The following is a 14,316-nucleotide window of genomic DNA, read 5'->3' as shown; positions in this document are numbered from 1 at the left end:
TAAAATGTTGCCCTTTCCACACTTACAGAAATAGTTAAGTTCTGAAATGTCTGGGGTCCTTAGTATTTTTGAGCTTTACTGAAACAAGAGTCTTACTTAGAGGAAAAATAAAGAGATTTATGTTCCCATAAACAGATTGTGATGAAAAGTAAAAAAAATCATCATTTAATGACATAAAAAATTTTACACTGTATCTTGTCAATAAAAATGTATACAAATATATTCTTGGCATTAGAACTGTAGCAATCAAAATCAACAATCAGGGTTGCAGAAAAAGCTCAGTGGTAAAGAGCACATACTGTTCGTAAAGAGGGCCTGAGTTAGGTTGCCAGCAACCATGTTAAACAGCGCAGAATCCGCTATAACCCAAGTGGCAGGAGATCTGATGCCCCTTTTTGACTCCACAGGAAACTACCCTTAAGTCACATACCAACACACACACATACACATACACATACACACACACACATACACACACACACACACACACACACACACACACACACACACACACACAGTATTTTTTTAGAACATCTACTACCCTTCTCAAATCTTGAAAAAAAAAATTTACAGAATTTTAAAACCATCCCATTGTCATGGCCTTTGATGCTTCGTTTTTCAGAGTATATGCCAGAACCAGTGAAGAATTATAAAGTCTGTCTATTCTTTTATGAGCTCCTTTCAAATTTAAGATTTTATTCTTATGTTCCTTACTATAAAGTATAAAGGAAACCAGGCTGTAACTGAGGGAACGTCTTTAGAAAATGAATCTGTATAAGTGAGTTTAACATAACCTCAATGTCTATAACTATGCAGTGGAGTGGAAATCATTTTTGTTATTCCTGTATTTTTAATTAAAACACCAAGAAACCCAATAGCGCAAACCAAATAGCACTAGTCACACATTTAGCCAGAAGCCATGAAACTTGTACAGAGAGAAGGCCATGAAAGAAGAAGTTGCCATTACAAAAATGGTGGTATAATAATTACCAAACTTAAATGATAAAAATAAAGTGGAATACTACTTCTAGAATGCTGAAAACATTGTTCAAGACCTAGGACAGGAGTTCAAGGAAATGAGTAATGAATCACAATGATAAACAAGAATAGAGATGCAAAAACAAATAAACAAACAAAAAAAGAAATAATTGAGAAGTAGAGACAAGTTCTGTTGAGGAAAAGGGAAAAAAATCACCCTGGGTTTCTTCCTGGCTACATGTGTTATCAGACTGTCAGCCCTCCGGTCCATTTGCTACCACCATTTTCCAAAGACATAGGGCCACCCGGCTTCCTTGTATATTGTCACAAAACCCACTTAAAGATTGTGATATTTACTACATGCATTTCGTTATTGCATTACTGAATTGGTACTACTTTATAAAGGGATGATTCAGGATAGGACAACAATAAATAGCCCAAATTTCTGCCACAATACAATCAATTTAGATGAAAATGACTAGTCCAATGACGCATTCTGCTGAGGACAGTAGCCTAGGCAAATGGTATCTAAGAGCTCAGACTTTGATATCTTCCCTTCCTTGCCTGGGGGAAAGACATATTGATATATGACTATACCTAAAAGGTATATATATATATTACTATACCCAAAAGACTCCTTCCATTTCTCATCCACAACTCTCTCTAAGCATTTCTTGTGTGGACTGAAATCCACCTGAAATCCCACTGCATCGGTATTTTGAGTAACTAGCCTTCACTGTTCCATTTCCCAGAGTGGCAGGCTGTGTCCACTGATGTGGCTACATCAGAGGCTGGTGACTGTGTACTGTGGCCCCACAGATGTAAGAGTTAATCACCATTTAACAGAGTCAGGCAGACCATTTCTGGTAATAGTGATTTAAAAACGACAAGAAGAAGAAAGCAGAAGCTAAGAGAATCATCGCAAGTTAGTTCTGAGTAGTAAACAAGAATTTGCTGTTTGTGAGAGCTAGCGAGAGTGAGAAAGGTCCCCCAAAGTATAGAACATTAGAGCTCAAGTCCCAGATCCTGAGTCAGCAGTGAATATCCAAGAGCAACACTCCACCTTCCAGGTGGTGCTCCAGTGTGCCGAAGGCCTGGCTGGAAGGCATTTCCTGGTTTTTCCTTCTCCAGCTGACCTTTACTCCTGTCTATCATAATAATAAGCTTCCCTTATGTACGTATTGTTTTTCCTTGCAACCTAAAGGAATAAAACACAAAAGGGCCACCTAGGTCTCTAAGTGAGTGAGAGAGAGCAGATTCCACCACTTATGAAAACGTTGGACATCTTATCTCTTTGTCTGCCCTGCTTCCCTCCATGCCAAGATCTACTTACTGCACCACCGCTGGGCTAGGTCACTGACTGAGCACCCCGCTGTCCTGGTGGCTGGCTGCCCACACTTCCAAGGGTTTGTTGTCCTTGCGCATGCAGAATGAGCTCTGGGTCAGTGCTGCTTCTTTAAGGATCAGCTCGCTTTTACCATCACAGTGGTGAAGACGTGCTGCCATTTAGAGGGACAAGGTTCTGCCCAAGGTGGTAATAAAGGGAGAAGCTAGAAATTGTTTGAGAGACCTTCTCTGCTCTGACCCTTAAGATGTCACCAATTATAAGTAGGGGGCTGAGAATCAAACTTGAAATGTGTTTAGCTGCCTTGTTTTAGTACCAGTACCTCACTACCCAGCAATGCCAACCATAAGACCATCACATGAGTGGGTTTAAGTGGGCAGGGTTGCTACTTCAAAGTCACTGATTATTATCCTTTCTGGGCCATGAGGAGATTTCTGTGACTCTTCACTTAAGAGCTTCGGTGGGATGGCTCCCCAGTTAAGAGCATTGGCAGCTCTTCCAGAGGTCCTGAGTTCTATTCCCAGCACCCACATGGTGGCTTACAACCATCTATAATGGGATCTGATGCCTTCTCCTGGCATATAGGTGTATATGCAGATAGAGTACCATGTATATAAAATAAATAAATCTTAAAAAAAATATCGTAGGTGGTGTCTGAGTTACTTTTCTATTGCTGTGCTACTACACGATGACTAAGACAACTGTAGATGAGTTTATTGGCTTACCGTTCAATAGGGTGAGTCCATGAGCATCATGATGGGAAGCATGGTAGTAGGAAGGCGGGCATATCACTAGAACAGTAGCTGAAACATTACCCGTGATCCACAGACAGAGGGGAAGAACTAGCATGGAAATGCACAGGCATTCATACCCTCGAAGCGCACCCCCAGCGACCCAGCTCCTCCAACAAGGCCACACCTCCTAAGTCTTCCCAAACAACTATGGACCAAGTGTTTAAACAGTTCAGCCTGTAAGGTCCATTCCCATTCCAATCACCCCTGGTAGGTTTTCTCGGCTTTGGGGATTTAGTAAAGGAGAGTAGAACGTATACTGGGTAGACTTCACTATTTAGGTGGGCATCCTGGGGCATCGTTTAAATGTGTGTCTTCTTATTCTGCTCTGCTCCTTACTTGACAAAGTTCTCATTACTGCTTTCCTCCTGTGTATATGTAGGCCATTCCTTAAGACAAAAAGGTCAGTCCCAATGATCATTGCCTTAAATTATTTCAATTTTAAATATTTGGCTAATATTGCCACTAATTTCTCCCTGTCCAAAAGCTGAAAGTAACTGTTTTCTTTCCAGTCTTTCCCTAACCTGTAAGTAAAGGAAATGTATTCCTCTCTGGATTGCAAGGTGATAGAGGACTTTAAGAGTTGGCTCTGACTGGTATTCGAAGTCAGAGGTTCTCAATCTTCCTAATGCTGTGACCCTTTAATACAGTTCTTCATGTGTGGCAACCTCAACCATAAAATTATTTTCATTGCTACTTCATAACTGTAGTTTTGCTACTGTTATGAATCATAATGTACCTATCTGATACTTCCAATGGTCTCAGGTAGCCCCGGGGAAAGGGTCACTCAAACCCCAGGGGGTCACCACCCACAATCTGAGAACCACTGTTCTAAGGAGTCATAAATAGCACATAGCTTACCACCTGAGAATTAATTTGTAGTGAAGAACCCTCTTAAATACTGTTGGCAAAAAGGCTCTTCCTATTACTAACACTTCAAATAAGTTTCTATATTTGATCAGTTTCAAATCACAGAACATTTTCAGAGAGCGCAAGCCCTCCCCCCCAAAAAATGCTATTTCCCTTTTGATACCTTTCATTAATGTGATACACTTTTATAATTCGTGAACCAATAGTGGTATATTTATTATCATCTAAAGCCTGTAGTTGACTCGTGTTTCTTTAGTTTTCCCTGAAGGATCATTTTCTGCACCAGGATCATGCAGCATATATTCCATGTAACTGCCAGGTCTCTTCAAGCCCTTTTTTTGCTCTGACAGCTTTTCATACTTAGTCTTCAGTGATCTTGGTGATTTTGAAGAGTTCTGAGAATTTTTTTTCTTCTGTCAGTGTGGCTGGTCCGATGTCTGTTACACAGAACAGGTAAGGCTGAGTCCTTGGTTTCTTAAAGATCCTTGCTATCCTCTTATCTCCAAACTATGGATCCTCAGCTGAGCTTCATCTGGCTCAGATGTCATTTGTCCTGACTATAAAATCACTCTTTTCTCTCCCTTTCTCTGGTTCACTTTGGAAGGAATTCGTGATTGACACTCAGAGGCCTGACATGCTTGTTTCACATCTTGGAGGGCACAGCATCCACATAAATTATTTAAGATTTTTCTACATGAAGAAATTGTCTACTCCATTTCATTTACTCACCTATTTATCCATTTCTATCAACATAGTTTTACAGATATAAATTTTATATTCTGTGAAGAAAGAAACCTCATCGTACTTGATCAAATGGGTCCATCAACAGCACTTGGGAGCTCTTCCAGCTGGTACATGTGTTACTCTGGCATGCCTCTAATACATTGTCTGTGTATCTGTCATGCTGTACTTTCTGAAATTACAACGTACTTCAGGCTTATTCTCAAAAATTTCTGACCCAGTTCTAGAACTTTTCATTGATTCAAAGAGCTCTAATGACCAAGGTCTTCATACTATTTGTGTTCTTTGCTGTTAACGTGGTACTATCAATATAACTTTGATCAAAGATGAGAAGGATTTATAAATGTGGTCTTTGATAAAAAAAAAAATAAAATAAAAAACATCTGCTTCCCTTACTATGCTGGTATTTCCTACTGACGATGAAATCAGATGTGTAGCCAAGTACTTGTCTCAGAGCCAAAGGTTGCAAATCGCCTTAGAGCTATCATCTAAGGAAAGACATGGAACATCCCGTTTTACCAGCCAAGAAACAAAATCACAGCGAAATGTAACACTGTGTTTGGGCCACACTGAGAGAAAGACCCAGGGTTGGGTCTTAGCCTTTTATTAACACACAGCCTGTTCCTTTGCCCCGAGAATAAAATGTTCCTCTACAGCTTATCTATTAAAGTTTTATCTTACAAAGCAGCAGAGGAAACCTGGTATGTTTCCCTTTCCTGAAGGTAAGTTAACAGTGTCTATAGGAAGGGCAAGAATGGTTGTCTTGACACCGCGGTGGCACACATGGCAGATGTCACTGATGGGGTTCAGGATTTTGCTAATGAGTCTCCATGGCCCTGAAAAGCTTCCTTATCATGGCTCCAGCAGTTACTGTCAACAAGCCAATGTCACCATCTCTTTGTAGAAATATTTGGCCATGTCACTGCAAGCCAAATGAACATATGTGTGCGTCAGATTAAACAGTCCTGATAAGGGCAGGGGATGGCTGCCAAATCCATTGAAAGCATATGTAATGAGTGGAGGAGTCAGTCTCCAAACAGAGATCTTCCAGGGCCAGGCATGTAGCTCTTGGAGTACTTGCCAACATGTCTGAAGCCCTTGGTTCAGTCCCTAGAGCTCTACAATCGGGGCATGATGGTATACGCCTGCAAATCCCCTGGGGAGGTAGAGGCAGGAGGATTAAGAATTTTTTAAGGTCATCTTGAGTTAATTCATGAGTTAGAGGCCTGACTGGGCTATATGAGAACTATCTTTAAAAAAAAAAAAAACAACAAAACACCAATCAATCAATCAAACACACAATCGAACAAACAAATCACACAGAAATACTTCAGACTAAGTCAACATGCCATGAACATGACCCCCTGATTCAGACATTTATTTTCCCATCACCAATATCATGCTTCTCTTTCACTCCAGAGTTCTGAGAATGGAAGGTCAAATTTATGATTTTCCTCAATTTTATTTATGTCCCCCATTTCCAGCCCTTGGTCCTGATATAACAGACAGACTTTGGTGATATATTTATACCAGGTCAGTGAAAGGTATTTTCTTACTTACAATGGGAATGGTATAGCCTTCACTTTTGACAAGTGAATGATCACACATGAGAATTTGCTGATGTTTCCATGGAACAGAATTTCGTGTTTCTTTCCTGGACTAGATTCTCATGAAGAGAAAGGAATTTTCTGGCAATAAGAAGGATGTGAACCAAGGTATTATATAAACAAATCGTCTTCTCTCTTACTTTTGCCTTGGACAGGCAAAACCTACAATTTGTTTTTGTTGTCTAAGTTAAGATAGGGCCTAAGAAGTTAGAAAAAACTGCACCTTACTGAAATTAAGTGTCTGCCAAAAGATTTGAGCTGCCAAGAAATATAAACTACCTTAAATTCAGACTCAGAAAACTTCACAGAAGCCTTAGTGTGGATCTATGGTGGGAGAGGGTGAAGTTGCTTCTTTGTTCATTTTATAAAATCCCATTTATTATAAAATAAATAAAATAAAAGATAGGTTCTTTGCCTGGGAAGATGGCCTAGCAGTTATAAGCATTTATTGTGAAAGCAAAATGAGCTGGGTTCAAATCCTAAGTATACTCCTAAAGCCAGGCATGACTTACGTGCCTATAATCCCATTACTGGGGGCTAGACACAAGAGGAATACAGAAGTTCACTGGCCAGTCAGCTTAGCCAAAGGAAGGCATTCAGGTTCAGTGAGAAACCTTGTCTCAAAACATATGGTAGAAATGACAAAGGAAGACTCCAGATGCCTTCCTCTGCCCTCTCCCTGCATGCACATAGGCACACACACCTCATCCACATGTGTACACACACCACACACAGAGACACACTAAATTAAAGAATAACAAAAGATAAGAACTGAAGAAATGTCTCAGTCACCCCCTCCAAAAAAAAGCATGTGGATCTGAGGTGGGATCCTCATTATTCACATAAAAATCAATCCCCCCTAATTTCAATGCTGTGGAGGCAGGGACAGGAGGATGTTTGAAGTTCTATCCGATCAAAACTCCAGATTTAGGGAGACCAAGTCTCAAAAAGCAAGGATGCTGTGGGATGTTCTGTATGTCCTGTGGGAGCCCTTCTTGGGTTCTTTGTGGCGTTACCCAGCAGGTCCACATAGAGGATGATTAGGACCATGGGCCTGAGTGCAGGTGTCTGAGATGGTCTGCACTTGGCTGTGCTGGGGGATGGTCTGTATGTCAAGTTGTTCTGATTGGTCAATAAATAAAACCTGATCGGCTGTGGCTAGGCAGGAAGGATAGGCGGGACTAACAGAGAGGAGAAAGAAAAGGACAGGAAGGCAGAAGGACTGACTGCCAGATGCCACCAGCATAAGAAGCATGTGAAGATGCTGGTAAGCCACGAGCCACGTGGCAAGGTATAGATTTCTAGAAATGGGTTACTTTAAGATATAAGAACAGTTAGCAAGAAGCCTGCCACGGCCATACAGTTTGTATGCAATATAAGTCTCTGTGTTTACTTGGTTGGGTCTGAGCGGCTGTGGGACTGGCGGGTGACAAAGATTTGTCCTGACTGTGGGCAAGGCCGGAAAACTCTAGCTACACAAGGAGGAGAGCCGCTGAAGAAGACACCCAAACTTGACCTCTGGCCTTCAGCTTGCATACTTGCCTGCATACCCACAAGAAGATGATCAGATACATGCAGGCACATACAAAATGGAGAAATTCTCTAATTTTCAAAAGAAAAAAAATACAGGTGTCTTTACATATCCATTAGTAACATTAAACGTATTTATAGGAGTTTAAAATTATTTTATACAATATATACAACAGACTTAATTTGATACTAATGAACTTATGATATTTTCTATTTTTGTTGCTATAAAATTTTCAAAGCATTCAGTGTATACCCTTTTGTGTATGGTTGATGCCTTTTCTAATAAACTGTTAAGGTAGAATTGCTGTATCAAATTTGTATATTTTAACAATAAACATGCAATGCCAATTCACCGAATTGGAAGCATGGCTAGTAACATGCTAGCTCAATCTTTTAGGTTGCAAATTTCTCAAACTCAGAGACTGCTGCTGTCTTCAGTTGTTCCATATTCCCAAAGGCACAGCCATATCTGCCATGCAGTCATCACACAATAAATATTAGGTGAAGAAATCAATACTGATTGCAAAGAATTTAAAGGACTTAATTTGCATGGCAGGAATTGCATATTTAAATCAACTTTGGGGCTGGAGAGGTAGCACAGCATTTAAGAGCATGTACTGCTGTTGGAGGAGCAAAAGTTAGAATCTCACCACGTATGACAGGAGGTTCACAATCACTTGTAACTCCAACTTCATGGACCATTGCTCTGTTTGACCTGGGGCTCATTGATGAATATCTTGTTTTTTGTTTTTTCCAGACAAGGTTTCCTCGTGTAGTTTTGGTGCCTGTCCTGGATCTCATTCTGTAGATCAGGCTGGCCACAAACCCACAGAGATCCACCTAGGTCTGCCTCCTGAGTTCTGGGATTAAAGGCGTGCACCACAGCTGCTCGGCGATTAATATTTTTGAGTCTTCAATTTTTTTTTGTTATCTGTAGGACAAGTATTTAAAATCTGCTTTGTTTGCCTGTCAGGATTGTTAAGAGATTTAAATAATATAATAGGAGGCAAAAGCTCTTTGTACACAATAAAATGGTCTACAAATAAAAGAGATTAACAATTAAGACAGATTTAATGTTCTAAAATACATTATATTCAACTCGCATTAACCTGAAAGGATTTCTGCAAACAGCTCCAAGCTCTAGGCTTAGAAGCTAGATGTCTTGTGTCCACCTACAGATGATACATCAGAATGACGATTTTTATAAGATGGGAAAATAGCATGTGTTTTCACTTTTATCTGTCATACTTAGCTAAACAATACTTCCTATTGATTTGTGGCATCAAAGTCAGTTCATTTTTTTCAAGTATGATATATGCTATTATCTTTTTGAAAGCTCAGAAATCTAAAAGCAACACCACAAAAAAAAATCAAAACCTCAGTAGTTTAAGTATTGATTAAAAACAAAGTTGGTTCATTAAAAACACTGCTGGGATTTGAAGCACTTAGAAGCAATCTTTTCTTTTCTTCAGCATTTAAAAACTAGAGTGATTTATAGATCTTCTCAGCACTAAGAAGGAGTTCCTGGTTCTTTAAATGTGCTTTGCACTAAAAATATCAAAGGATTATAAATAATTATTCCCCCTTACTCTACTTGATGCTTACATAGAGATAGTATGTTTTTCTTAAAATGTTGATACCTATTTATGTCATGTGTAATTGCATAACACCTTTCCTATTATAAATATCTTCAGCTAACGTGCCCTATACTTCTGTATCATTTTGAAATTTGTTAGTCCTTTTCACAAAAGGGACAAGGTCACAGAACTGCTGGAGGAGATCCTGAGCATGCAGAAGTGGCTGTCTTTAGATATCCCAGAGAGGAAAAAACCCATGCTGCTGTCAGAAGGAAATATATGTCTACATCTCTAACTACTTCATCGTGTTCCCCTTCTTGCCAGGTGTCTTGGTGGCTAGAGGGGGAAGAATGGTGAGTCATAGGATGACCCAGACCTTGTGCTCTCCTAGAAGGGCATTCTGCTCAGCTAACAGCTTCCTGTAAACATGGTAGAGTCCAAGACACTGTGTATTGAAAAAGTTTCTTAAATGTACTTAAATCTTTGCCCAATTCTGAAGGGGATTTATGTACTTAGCTTTCCACATTTTTAAAAACTAATTATTTGCTAAATCAGTGGTGCTACTCTTCAGCATTAGCATATATCTCTCATAGATTTTTTTCTATGTCTATGTATCAATTATAGTATCATTTTCTTTGTTCCTTTTTTAAATACTTTTTTAAAAACTTATTATATAGGCTCAAAGAATGTGACAGCAAGGGGGATGGAGAGATGGCTCGGTGGTTAAGAGCACTGGCTGCTCTTCCATAGGACCTGGGTTCAATTCCCAGTGCCCACATGGCAGTTCACAACTGTTTATAACTCCAGTTCTAAGGGATCTGACACCCTCACACAGACAAATATGCACATAATATAAAAATAAAGTATACATTTAAAAAAGAATAGGATAGTAAGTTCTCAGCCCTAAACCAGACATAGTATACACCCCACTAAGGCTGAGAGACAGTCACAGAAGGGGGAACAGAAAGAATGTAAGAACCTGAAGAGGAGGGAGGATTGCAAACTTCTACCTTCTGGGTATGGCACAGCCATTGCAATCAAGATCTCACAGCAGCTACAGTAACCTACCCTGAGCAGCACAAAACTGAGTCTGAACCACATGTGAAACATGGACAAGGGAGGGACTTGTGGGGTACTACTACTCCATGCTAAACTTCTAGGTACTGGTGCGTTCTATTGTGAAGGTTTGTTCATCATTTATTTACATACCCACTGGTGAGCCTGCCAGGCTGCAATGGATAGTTCTCAAGCCATGGTCAAACAGATGGTCCTGCTAAACTCAGTGAGTCATGGAACAAAAACAAAAAGACATGCTTGTAGGAAAAGGGAGGAATTAAAGGAGGCTAGGTATGACAATCATCAGAATCCATTATATACATGTACGGAATTGTCAAAGAACGAGATTAATAAAATAAAATTTGGAGTGGTTTTGTTTTTCTGTTTGTTTTGCTTTTTGTTTTTTTGTTTTGTTTTGGTTTTTATTTCTCAAGACAGGGTTTCTCTGTGTAGCCCTGGCTGTCCTGGGCTATGCAGACCAGGCTGTCCACAAACTCAGAGATTTGCCTTCCTTTAACCCTGAGTGCTGAGATTAAAAGGCATGTGCCACCACCACCCAGCTATAATTGATCACACTGTATAAGTTTAAACCAATTAAAATGTAATACAATCAAAACAGCAGCAAAATTTGGTTATCATTGGCTGCCACCAAGCTATTTTATTTGTTTGTTTTAAATGGGGTGATGGAAAGTGTTAAAGAAATCAAGACTATAACCATATAATATGCTTGCCTTCGGTTGCTCAGAAGCCTGGGAAAGAACTGAAAAGAAAGTTCTATTCTCAGTCATTGATTTGTGATAGTGTAGTGTGCATGTACCACCTGAAAGACCTTGCTCTTGCTGAAAGACTCAGTGACACTTATTAGGAAACACAGCTGTATTGCACCCCCATGGTGTCTTGTGTCAGCTGATCAGCATCCAGTTTTCATGCATCTATTTGGAAGGATAATGCATAATAAGTATTCTGCCATGAAGACAAAATACAAAGTGGATTGTCTCAATTTCATCTGGATTAACTAATACTATATATGTAAGGTCTCTGCCGCCTGTGACTGAAACACTACCCCAAAGATCAGAGGACAGAAACTATTCTGTCTGACTTTTAATCCAGAATGAGTCTCCCCCAAAACTCTGGATGTATCAGCAATGTGCAGGAATGCTTATACTTACTTGTACCTATACATCACCAGAAGATGTTAAAATTTGGGTCTGGATGGATGGATCCTGAAATTTCCTGTGCTTCTAGATGATGTTGATACCTCTGTTTAGTGGCTTCTCCTTGAGTAGTAAGAACTCCCTCAATGCCTAGGCACCCAATCCGGCCTCTTGCTTTACCTACTTATTCCCATCTGCCTCATTCCCTGATTATGTGAATGTGAACAAATTATCCGAGCTCTCAACTCCTATTTCCTCATCTGTTAAGCAGCATTAGAAGGAGGGAAATGCTTTACTTACATTGTTATACAGAACACAAGAGTTAGCAAATACACATAAAACATATTGGAAACCACCAGCATCTTGATGAAGCTGAAGATGATTGGAAAATTATGAGCAAAGTTATGTTTGTGTTGGTAAAATTTCTGCTGCTAGATAAGCTAAATTTCATCATCAATGGGTATTTACCTCCAAGAAAGAAGAACCAATATACCTTTAACATAATACTTTTCTTATCTTGTTTTTTTCACCATACCCTTTATATTTACTTTCCAATAGCACGTTTGCTCTTGTGGTCTCTTCATTAGCATGTGGAATCACCCAAAAAGCATGACTTATAACTTTATATATCGTCAGTGCTTAGTAGTATAACGTGATCTCTAATTAGAGTGTTCACCATGCTGATGGGCATGGTGGTGCTAAATTTTTGTTAGATTAATGAAACTTGAAAATTTGTGCCCTCTCCTAATTCACATAAGTTTCCTCTTGTCATAAAAATGTTTAACTAGTCAGCATTCGGTATACTTTGAAGGACTTATGTAACATGCCAGATTTACCCATTACTCAAAATTATTCCTAAACATGTTACAAATGAACTTTTGGTGTGTCTTGCTACTTGTGTGCTTAGCTACACAAGATGTATGTCTGAATATGCCTCAAAATACAAAGATTTCACATTGCCATAACATTTTATGAGCTGGTATGTTTCAGTATGTCTAATAGCTCCATAAATACGATGAAATTAAGAAATACACATTTATCAGATGATTATGATACACAAATGTTCTCTGTCCTTCCTCGCATTTGATGTTACAGGACTTTTCCTGGGAATACATAAAGAAATGTCCAAATAAAGAATTCTGTCCAAGTTCAGTTGGTAAAGACATAGATTTATTGGGGGTTAGTTGCAAGAGCACTGTCAATTCTCAGGTTATCACCACACTGGGGAGTTCTCTGGTAACTCTCAGGCAGCCACACCATGAAAAGGCCTATCCCCTATGTACCACCAAAAGCCCTTATTCCAAACGAACATTCATGTATTTTGAAGTGGCAACTGGATATTCACAGAGGGAAAGGTTTCATGAGACGCTCCTGAAAGCCTCATGGCATCTTCAAAACCTTCTTCTTCACTCCACAGAGGACTGTCAGTGACCCATATCTCCAGAGGGTCTCATATGGGTGATCACAACTGTTTTGCTTCAAAAGAGCAATAGCTATGTCCATTCCAGAGCAAGTGTATACAAAGATTTGAGATGTCCCATTTAATTTAAAAAAATATGGAATTATAATGTACATAGTTTCATATTTCACATATGTTTATATTATTAAATATTGTCATTTTGTGTGTATTCTGTTAAGGGCCTTGCTCATGCTAAACAAAAACTCTAACAGTGACCTATACTCCAACTCATAATTATTGTCATTTTAAAAAAAATAAGACTTTACTTGAAATTATAACTGATAGCATTTTATTTTGAATTATATAACATTATATGTCTTAAAATCAATATCACCTTTGACATGATTTTCAGTATACTGAGAAAGCAGGAGCTTTGTACCATTGGATGGTAACAGAGGAGAGATGCCCAGAATTCTGTCAGAAAACTTGATGGAAAACATATAAACAGATTAAGAGATTTTGATCTTTTCTCAAGAAATGAAACTGCCAAGAATGTCTAAGATCTATTGGTTACTCATGTTGACTGTCTTATATAAATACTCCTTTGAAAGATTTTACAAGCAAAGAGATAAGAGTTACTTCTAATTCTGGCTATAACGAGCTAGCTTTTGTGAATTTCAAATTTTTCATCAAATAACAACTTTAAAAGATAGTATATTACACACACACACACACACACACACACACACACACACACACACACACATTCAGTTTGTGGACAGGCAAACTCATAGCCAAGATTTCATCTTTTTGTCCTTGCAGTATTTGCCAGCTCATTAGTGATATATAAACCACTGAATAGGCTTCAGCAGTTTCAAGGAACAACAGAGAAAGAAAAATATTACCACAGCGTAGGCAAGAGGAGGCAAGATCTCCAAATTTTCAACAGAGATGCTTGAGAGGCTACACCAGAAAATTCATAGGGAACTAGAAATACCAGAAGCAGGTCAGGTCAGAACAAAACCAAATTTGACTGGGGAGAAAAAAAAAGATTTCTAATGATATTCTACTATACTCACAAATCTTGGTGCCTAGGCCGATTGTCATCAGGCAGGTGTCATGCAGCAACCAATGAGAACAGATGCAGACAACCACAGCCAAACATAAGGCAAAGCCCTGAGAACCCCATAGAAGAGGGTAAGTAAGGACTGTCGGAGCCAGGGGAATTGAGGACACCATGAGAACACAGCCCACAGAATCAACTAACG

Source organism: Peromyscus leucopus, chromosome 18 (genome assembly GCF_004664715.2).
Source record: "Peromyscus leucopus breed LL Stock chromosome 18, UCI_PerLeu_2.1, whole genome shotgun sequence".
NCBI lineage: Eukaryota > Metazoa > Chordata > Mammalia > Rodentia > Cricetidae > Peromyscus > Peromyscus leucopus.
The sequence above is the reverse complement of the archived record's forward strand: the minus strand, read 5'-3'. Positions refer to the sequence as shown.